The 10,637-nt window shown below is 38.0% G+C and overlaps 1 protein-coding gene and 1 pseudogene across 1 annotated transcript in view; both read right to left on the bottom strand.

Annotated features, from left to right (window-relative positions):
- Window positions 1–10,637, bottom strand: part of RBBP5 (retinoblastoma binding protein 5) — a 51,783-nt gene that overhangs the window by 35,059 nt on the left and 6,087 nt on the right. Inside the window, exons 2-3 of the mRNA XM_006834088.1 lie at window positions 4,149–4,174; window positions 2,143–2,259 (exon numbers count right to left, since the gene is read on the bottom strand). The gene's annotated coding sequence lies outside the window, so the exon portion shown is untranslated. The remainder of the gene's footprint in view (window positions 1–2,142; window positions 2,260–4,148; window positions 4,175–10,637) is intronic.
- LOC102841265 lies at window positions 5,769–6,624 on the bottom strand (annotated as a pseudogene).

Genomic DNA, 10,637 nt, shown 5'->3' with positions numbered 1-10,637 from the left:
CAACTCATGGTGACCTTGTATAGGGTTTCCGAAGAGTGGCTTTTAGGTTTTAAACCCTAATCTTGTAGCTAACAGTCCAATGCTTATCCTATAATGCCACACCAGGACTCCAAAAGGCATACTATATAGGCATAAAAAAGTTTTAAAGATTATACATGCAGTATTTTTATAATTTTTAATAATTTGGCTGCATTTTCATAAATTTCTAAACAAGTATACATTATTTTATAATAAAAATTGAGTATTTTCAATGAACGTGGAGTTCTTAACATTAGATCATAGAGATGGTTACACAGTTCTGAATATAATGAAGCCAATCAAATGCACATTTAAATGGGTAGGTTTTACATATGTGAGTTATGTACATACATATTGGTAAAACATAAAAATACACACATTCATTTAAATCTTTATTGCAATGTCACACAGTGGAAAATAAAAAAGGAGCTCAAAGGGGCCAGAGCTCTCAATGTGGTTATAAGAGAAGAATTTGGCCCAAAGTCATCACTCAATCAGTTCATCGGTGCCAAATCTACACAGAGACAGAGGCCTTTTTCCAACCCAATGCTTTATGACACCACTGCTGCTTCCCTTTAGACAAAAGGAAATATTCACAGTTTCATAAACCTTAATCTGGTAAGGTACTTTATTTTGGGCTCCAAATACATTTTAAAAATAATGTGAAATAAACAGAGTAGTTTAAAAAGTCATAGTGACAATGCTATCCCCTCTGTACACAGGGTAAATAGGAACGAACAACTTAAGACATTGGCTGTCTAAAATGAGGAGGCGATAAACACACAAAGGCTTACAAGGTTTCAAGATGGAGTTTAGTTTAAGAGTATGTGGGGGAAGATAGGGTCCCCAATGAATAGTTTTCATCTTGTCTGGTGAAAAGAGATGGGGATAAGATTCTTATGATTCAATAGTGAGTAACTGTTATCAGGACTAACTGCAACTGTCACAAATGTAAAGGTAGAAGTTTTGTAACAAAAAGGGGGAGTAATTAATCTTATAGTCCAGAAACAGAGGACCCAAGGACCATCAAGGGAGAAGAGAACAAGTGGGACCCTATCCAGAAAAACAGCGACACCAGAGATGGAGGCAGAGATGGGGACATGGAGAGAGGGAGCAGCTGAGGACTCTAGATTAATGGAAAGAGAAGAACTGAGAGCTGGCATCCAGGAGGCTGACTTGCAGAATGTGCCCTCTGGTGGTTTAAATTATTATATATGCCTGAGTGTTTTTTTTAAAAAAAAGGAGCTAAAATGAATAGAGAAAAATACTGTTAACTTATGGTACATGGAGGGGTTATAATCATTGTAATGAAACAAAGCATATGATTTGCTGTATGTAAAATTGATGATCTGCCCTGTAAATTTTCACTCAAATCACAAAAAAACTTAAAAAAAAAAAAAAATTAGTGAAATCAATGAGAATTTATTTAACAGCAGTTTTCAGCTCAATGTCTTTGCTAGAAAGCTCTTCCTAACTTTATTCAGGGATGAAACAGGCACAACTGAGATCACTGCTATTGCTGGAATCCAAATAAATCTGGATAAGGCTACATCAGAAGACTGTCAAATTTCCCTCCTTACTTTTTACTGTAAATTAAAGGCCAACATCACAATTATACTATAGCTGTAATTTGTAAATATCTCATTTTAGTATTGAAATCTTACAGAAAGCCTGATATAAGTTCATACTGCACGAACTTCTTCCTGCAAACATGAATACCGTGTATGGGCTAAGGGCATACATAAGCTATGGAAAATTATATGACTAATACCTTTAAATATTTAGAATATTTAAAACTCTAAATAATAAAATATAGATATTGAGATTAGCAAAGATACCCCAAAATCTAAAACCTACTGCTGTGGAGTCGAATTCTGACTCAGAGTCCCCCTATAGGACAGAACAGAACTGCTCCACAGGGTTTCCAAGATTGTAAATCTTTAACGGTTCAGACGGCTTCATCATTTTCCCAAGGAGCAGCTGGTGGGTTTGAACTGCTGACCTTGTGGTTAACAACCCAATGCTTAACCCACTGCACCTCCAGAGTTTCTTAACAAAGATACAGTCACCATTTATTGCTTTAACTTAACTCATATTTAATGTATTAATGAAAAAATTCCTTACCATAAAGAACAGACTGGATGGATGTGAGCACTAATTATTTTAGCAATGCCTCTTGTCAAAAAATCCCAGATGACAATTCGGCCATCATTACAGCCAACTGCAAGCAATGTGCCCCACCTGTTAAAGGTGCAAGTGAGGGCCATGCTGATACAGTCCAAAGTTCCATCAGCTTCCTGAAAATCCAAATGAATATAAGAATAGTGACAATAATAGCCAAATGGTTTCTCAGAAGTTCTCTATCATTTATGACACTTCCCTTAACTTAAAATTATAATGAATAACAAAATAATCTCTATGCATCTTTGTATACCTCTTAAACTATCCACAAGGCAGAAACATTTACAAAAGCTAACAGAGGATTTGTGGAACCAGACATTATTAATCCCTGGCATTTCTGTATAACTTTGTAAATAAAAATAAAAACAAACCAAAACTGGAGGGCAATTAAGCAAAATGTAATAAAAGTTATTAAGAGAGTCATACCTATTGGCCTAGAATGCTAACTTCTTGGAACTTATTTTACTCTATATATCTAAACCCAAAAAACCCAGAATGGCCTATATGCATAACGTTAACAAAAAAAAGCAAACCCACTGCATTGAAGTCAATTCCAACTCATAGTGACCCTAACAGGACACAGTAGAATTATCCCACAGGGTTTCCCTGCTGTGAATCTTTATGGAGGCAGATTTTTACATCTTTGTCCTTTGAGTGGCTGGTGGGTTCAAACTGCCAACCTTTCAGTTAGCAGTCAACCGTTTTAACCATGGCACCACTAACATCGAGTCAGTTACAACCCTATGTAGGGTTTCCGAGGCTGTGAACCTTTACGGGAGCAGACACTCTCCTCTTTCTCCCTCAGAGTGGCTGACCTTGTGGTTAGCAGCTCAAAGCATAATCCATTACGCTACCAGGCCTCCTTATGCATAATATTGTTGTTGTTGTTAAATGCCTTTGAGTAGGTACCTGTACCAACTCATAGCAACCCTGGATAGGGTTTCCAAGGTGATCAACCTTTGCAGGAAATAAAATTTTTTATATCAGTATCAAGTCATTTAAAATACCCATAATAACTATACTCTTAACTATATTCAAGTGCTAAAAAATACTGTTACATTAAAAAAGCACACACATATCATACAGATTGATTATTACAATGGGAAAACATTCATGAAAACTAGAAAAGCAAACAGGAAAAATATCTACATACAGGCATTATAAAAAATCCTACAACTTCATATGCACACCAATGTTCATAGCAGCACTATTTACAAGAGCAAAAAGATGGAGACAGCCTAAGTGCCCATCAATTGAGGAACGGATAAGCAAACTGTGGTACATACACACAATGAAATATTATGTTACCTTGAAGAATAACAAGGAAGCTGCAAGTCACCGAATAACATGGATGAACCTTGAGGACATTATGCTGAGTGAAATTAGTCAGTCACAAAAGGAGGAATACTGCATAGGATCACTATTGTAAAAGAGTAAGAAAAAGAACCTATACTAAAGGGGGCAAAAAATAATAATTCTTTGTTGGTTATCGGGGTGTATGGGATGGGGTGAGGGGAGGGAGGGCAAGGTGGAACACAGGGTAGGGAATAGACACAGGATAGTTTGGGTGCTGTGGAGGGGGCCAGTACACAAGAAGGGGGAGGGGAATGGAAGAACAAGGCAGATGGGAGAACAGTTAAGCATGTTTGCATGGGCTAAGTGGGACAGAGGTAAATAATGATATATGCACAACCCTGGAACAACAGGGCTCTGGGATACAGGGTTTGAAAAAAAAAAAAAATCTTACAACTTAAAATTAAAAAGTACTTTTTGGTCTCCAGCCAAAGATGCCTATCCAAGATCAAATTAAATTAGTTCCTTTTTGCAGCAAAAAATATATTGTGCTTCTGATGTGAAAAAACAAGGATCAAAACACATTTTCCTTTGAACATAAGCAATAGGCAATTACTGCAGCTCTAAAATCACCACATTACTACATATACTCTTACCTCTGGGTAGTTCTGCCCAAATGACTCTGCAACAAAGCAAAGAGAGAGTATTGGTGGAGAACGGGTAGCACACTAGGGATGAGACAGCTCAAAAATACTTACCACATGGCTCACAAAGTGTAGGCCTGCCACCCCTCACAGGCTCTAAGAGATCAACCCTATGTTCATTGTAATTCTATAATGGTATTCACACTTTTTACTTTCATTATCCCATAAATATACAGATGAGTTTTTCAGAAGCATGACCTGTGATATTGCAACAGACTGAATTCAGCAGCAGAAATATGAACCCAGTCAACTTCTACTAAGGCACACATTAAGAGAATTTGTAAAAATGCAAAATAATCACTGTTCTCACTAAATATTCTTTGCTTTAGGAGATATAGTTACATTTCATAAAGATGTTATTTATGCAAACATACAATGGGTTTAGTATGGCTATTTTAAAATAACATTTTTAAAAAATTCTTAGGGGTTTTAAAAGTAAAAATGGATCCTAAACCCTAAAAGCGGAGAACTGCTGGCATATCTAGGTCTAGCAATATTTTTTCTCCTTCCCAATTTGGCTAATTCACAATTTTTTTTCCCCCCATATTTACTAAAATGAAGCCCGGGAAAGTTAAGAATAAAATTAGCTAGATAATCTGCAGTCCCAACCACTGTCTGAAACCTTTCAGACAAAGCAGTTAGATGATAAGACAATCTAGTAGTTAATTAAATTCAATTTTCTATCATCATTTCTTGAGCAAATAACACCATGGTGCACATATTCCTAAGTGCCTTTCCTATATTAAATGTTTTTTGTACATTAGAAACCAATATTTCAAGCAGTATGATGGTATGGTGACAACAGAAATCTAATTTCAATAACAGCCCATATTTGTCAGTAATTATGTATATAATTGCCTATTTTTTTTTTTAATCATAGTTTTTAAATCATATTCAGAACTACAGGTTTGAGGAAGCTGTTTTATACTGGGAATCCAAATAAGATTTAACTTTACAAAGGAATCTACAAAGTCATTTAAAAAGTTTGAAAGTCCATTTTATTGCATTGTTTTTTAGTTATAAACATGAAGGCAGGCTCTCAGTGGAGGCCTTGGTGTGCCAGCCACTGCCATCAAGTTGGTTCTGATTCATTGTGACCCAGTGTGGGATTTCTGAGAAGCGACTGGTGTGTTTGAACTGCCGACTTTGTGGTTCAAACTGACCTGAAGGTCCTGTGCTCATAAAATAACGCCACACCAGGACTCCTGTTTATATGTTACAAGCATATAAAAATAGAAGCTTTTACTTTGGTCAGTGGATTGGAGAGGGGACGCTATTATTTTCGTAATTGTACATTTCTATATTACTGATTTCAACATTGCATTTCATGCTTCCACAGTTGGATGTAGTCAGGCACCTTCGTGTACCTTATATAAATCAAGTTATCTGCCTTTTGGGAAGTTATTTATCCTTTTTTAAACCTTTGTTTCCGTTTTCTTAAGATTTTGAAAAAAATAGTTTTAACTCTTTAGTTTTCCCTTCGATTTTATTTATTTATTAACTTTAGGCTTCAGAAATTAATGGAGGTGGGGAGACAGGTAGACCCAGGGGCTTGGAGTCCTGGAGGCAGGCTCAGTTACAGCAGAATACCAGGGTGTGAGCAGGCAGCAGATTTAGTCTTGAACTCAGAACCAGGAGCAGCAAGAAGAGAGCCATATCTGAGGGGGTCCTGAGGGCCCAGAGGTGGGAAGGGAAGCAGGGATCCCCCAATCCTCAGTGCTGAGGAAAAGGCACTTTGCTCGGTCTCCTCTACCCCCATACCCCATCTCTGGCAGGGCCCCTTTCAAGGCCCCATCATCACACCTGGGTGAACTTCTATAAGAAGCTTTTGCAAACTTGGAGGTGCTGATCATGCTGGCACAGGAGGGGGCAGCCTTGATAATCCTCGAGAGGAAGCCAGTAAAGAGTCCCCTGGTGCCTGACTGGGCCAGGATCCTCTTCAGCAGCAGCCTGGTAGGGTCTCACTCTAACAGCCTCCATCGCTCCCAGCACAACTTGGCGCTGAGTCTTCACCACATCCGAGGGTAGAGTCAGGATGACCCCACCATCCCTGAGATGTTGCTAGTCACAGAGCTGATGCCCACAGAGGTCCGGTCTTTTGGCCTGGGCCCACTCAGCCAGTTAATTCACCAGCTTGTAGTTAAATCAGGAGGGCTGAGAAAGGAACATCCCGAAGGGCAGTGGGCCCCAGCCCAGCCACAGGGATTGCCAGCCACCCTGAGCCACTACGGCTGGCACAGAGATGTCCAGCTCACACGCTGAGTCCACAGCTTTGTCAGTACCAGTTCCAGGGGGCTGACCACAGTCACAGTGCCCAGGTGGGCCAGAGTGGCAGCAGCATGGGTGCATAGAAGTCAGAGGTCAAGGCTTGGTTCCCCAGGAAAGCCTTGAGTTGGTCATAAGCAGGACCATGGGAGTGCAAGGTCATTTCCTCAAAGAAACTCAAGAATCAACTGACATTTCCCATCCTCCTACCACCTACCATTGTGTATAACAATTCTACTACAAAAAAATTGGCAGTTCAAACCTACTAGGCGCTCCACAGGAGAAAAATGAGACTTTCTGTTCCTGTAAAGATTTACAGCCTCCAAAACACACTAGAGTGCTAATGGCAAGGTCAGTTGTTCAAATCCATCAGAAGTTCCTCAAAACCCTGTACAGGGTTGCTAAGAGTTGAAACCGACTCAACAGCACTTAAAAACAACATAAAAAGATCATTTTAAAAGAGTTTAAAAAAGATTCCCTAAGATGTGGATGTCAAAAAGAATAAACAATAGTAATTAGAACAAATAATAAGACATTGCTATTAAATTCTGACTCATAGCAACCCTGTATAGGTTTCCAAGAAGCAGCTAGTGGATTTGAATCACCGACCTTGTGGTTCGCAGTTCAGTTCTTATCCTACAGTGCCAGACCAGGAGTCCAAGATATTCATAGTATCTTGTTAATTCAAAAAACATGGGTAACTTATAGTAAAACAAAACTTCCAAAACTGATTACAGAAGAAAAATGCTTGACCAGAACACACTGAAAAACTGTTAAAAGTTCTACCACACACATACATAAAGCAGCAGGCCCAGGTGAGTTTGTGGATAATTTCTTCTTAAATCTCAAGATGCAGATAATTACTGTTACTCAAACTGTTATTGATGGAGAGGGTGAGGGAGGGAGGGAGGAAGAAACGCTTCACTGCTAGCTTTTAACACAGTCAACAGAATTCTTTATACCAAAACCTGATATGAGACAGTACAGTTATAACCAAATTCTAAACACACAGAATCTGGGTTATTCTACCATATAAGAAGGCATGTTGTTGTTAAGTGCCATTGAGTCAGTTCCGACCCATAGTGACCCTGTATAGGGTTTCCAAGGAGCAGCTGATAAGTGTGACCCACCGACCTTGCAGTTCAAATGGCTTTGCAGTCTGGCACATTAACCCACAGTGCCACACAAAAACAAAGTAAGAACAGGACTGTAAAACTAAACAAAATCAAAATCAGGACTACAGTTAAGAAAGCTCAAAAAAAAAAGAACGCTCCAAACACATTCATTATTCATTGCAGTGGAGTTAGTTCCAACTAACAGATATCTTACACAGGGTTTCCAAAGAGCAGCTGATGGGTCTGAACCACCAACGTTGTGGTATTATTGGTAGTCCAGTGCTTATTCTAGAGCACCAAACCAGGACTCCTTCATAGCACAATGCAAATCTAATGTAAATCATTAGTCATGAATGTTAACAAGCATGAGTAGATTCTTAAAAAGCATTTGATAAAACTATATAGTCATTTCTAATATAACAGGAATAAAAAACTATACAGTGATTTTTAAAAAAAACTACTATTTACCCAAAACACAAACGGTTTCATTCTAAAACGTAAAACATTAGCACCATTTCAGTTAACATCAGCAACTAGAAAAAGAGACTATCATCATTATTAATCAATATCATCTAGAATAAGATAAGAAAATTAAAAAATTGGCTTAAATATTAAATAAAGCAAGAGAAAACTAATTTGTTATTACCACCAATTACCTGGTGTGGTACTATAGGATCAGCTCTGGACTGCAAACCACAAGGTTGGCAGCTCAAACCCACCAGTCACTCCTTGGAAACCCTACACAGCTTCGCTGTGAGTCAGAAGCGACTCGATGGCATTTAACAACACCACGTAAAAATACAAGAAATTCTCATTTTTAAAGTTACTTAAATTAATAAGAAACAAGGTAAAGTGGTTTGACACAAGAGAAAAAACAAGCTTTGATATATATATACAATGGAATACTATACAATGTTGAATAATGATGAATTTGCAAAACACCTCACATGACATGCTCACTGAAATTAGTCAACCACAAAAGGACAAATATTGTATGAGACTACTATTATAAAAAGCTAAGGAAAGGTTTTCTTCTCTTTTTTTTAAAAAAACTGCATATTGTGAACTGAGTGAAGGTTTATGGAGCAAATCATCACTTTACTTTGCTTCATTTACAATGATTGCAATCCCTCCATGTACCTACCAACAGTTAACAGCATTTACCTCTATTCACTTTAACTACTGCATTCCTCCCTGTGTCTCCCACCACCTTCGCCTTTCCTCTGCTAATCTCTCTGTGTATTGCCTGCCATCACCCATGTTAACATGTGTCTCCTCTCTCAGCCCAGTAATAATTATCCCTCCCTTGTAACCATCAGATTACTTCTTTTATCAAAAATAAACTTTTCATAACTTTTTAAAACCTTGGTCTCATACAGTTCTTTTGTGATTGACTAGTTTCACTCAGCATTGTGTTCTTGAGGTTCATCCATATTGTGAAGCGTTTTGCAGATTCAGGGTTACTCTTCAGTATTGCAGAGTATTTATTCCATTGTGTTTATGTACCAAAGTTTAACCAATCTTTGGTTGATGGGCATTTAGGCTATCTCCATCTTTCTGATGTGCCTCCTGTTGACAGCATATTGAAGGATCCTACTTTGTTATACATTCAGTTCTCTGTCTCTTGAGACATTTAATACATTTCCATTCAGTGTAATTATTGATAGGTATGAACTGATTGCAGCCATTTTGCTGTGTGTTTTTTGTGTGCTGCTGGTTTGTTTCACATAATTTTCGGCTTCTGAGTTAATTTTGTTTGTGAATTGAATTTTCATTTTCTTCATTTCTGTATGCTAATGTTTACTGGTCCTTTCTGGTTTTAGCCTTTTTTTATTCTGATGCACATGTGTATTAATTTTCTTTGAGGTTACCCTGTAATTTATTAACTTTTTCCTATTTAAAACTGTATTATCTTGAAATCTACTTGGCCTCTTTGCCATTTAGGAATTATGTAATTACACTATTCCCTCTTTTTGCTTTGTAGTTGACTTGATTATAAATTGATATCTCTGGTTCCCTATTTTCAATCTTGTAAGTTTGTTTTTACTTTATATATTTCTGTATCTGATTGAAGGATCTCTGGTACCGTACTGGGTTACGAGTTGGAATGTTAACCACAAGGTCAGTAGTTTGAAACTACCAGTCACTTCATTTTCTGCTCCTCTAAAGATCTGAAACCCTATACAGGGTTGCTTTAAGCCAGAACCAACTCCATGGCACACCACCACCACTTCCATATTGGGATTGAGTTCTGGGTGGTGTTGTCATATATGGTAATCTCTGGGTGTTGTTTGTTGCTGTTGGTTCTCAGTTCAAATAACACCCTTTAGTGTTTTTTGTAAAGTTAATCTGGTCATTACAAATTCCTTTAATTTAAAGAGATCTTTTGTAGCAGATCTGACTAATGCAATATGAAGACTGAATTCTTGACTGCTGTTTCCATGAGCATTGACTGTGGATCCAAACTGAAGCCTTTGACAGCTTCAATATTTTTTCCATTAATCACATTATTTATCAGTCCAGTTTTGCTTTCTTTACATTGAGGAGCAACCTATATTAAAGGCTGCAGTTTTTGAGTTTCATCAGTATTTCAAGTCCTCTTCACCTTCAACAAGCAAGGTAGTGTCACCTGCATATGTAGGGTGTTAATAAACCTTCCTCCAACTCTGATTCCATGTTCTTCTTCATATAATCTGGCTTCTCATATTAACCGCTCAGCATACAGATTAAATAAACATGGTCAAAGGATACAACCCTCGTGTACATCTCGGGTCCAGAATAGCAGTCTACATTTATTTGGCCACCAGGAGTCCTACCTAGTATGGCACTGCAAGACAATGCACTGGACCATAAAGTCTGAACAACTAAGTCAGTGGTTCAAACTCACCAGCCACTCCTCAAAAACCCTATATAGGGACCAACCTGGAGTGGCTAGAAGAACAGAAGATACTTCTTGAAAGAAAGACCTACAGGAAAAATATAAAACAACATAGGCAGACCGACTGTTACTATAAGAACAAGCAACATGCTTGCCCAGGAAACATCAAGGCAAGTGGTCGGG

This window comes from Chrysochloris asiatica, unplaced genomic scaffold (assembly GCF_000296735.1).
Source record: "Chrysochloris asiatica unplaced genomic scaffold, ChrAsi1.0 scaffold00009, whole genome shotgun sequence".
Lineage (NCBI taxonomy): Eukaryota > Metazoa > Chordata > Mammalia > Afrosoricida > Chrysochloridae > Chrysochloris > Chrysochloris asiatica.
This window is presented reverse-complemented; position numbering and strand designations above follow the sequence as displayed.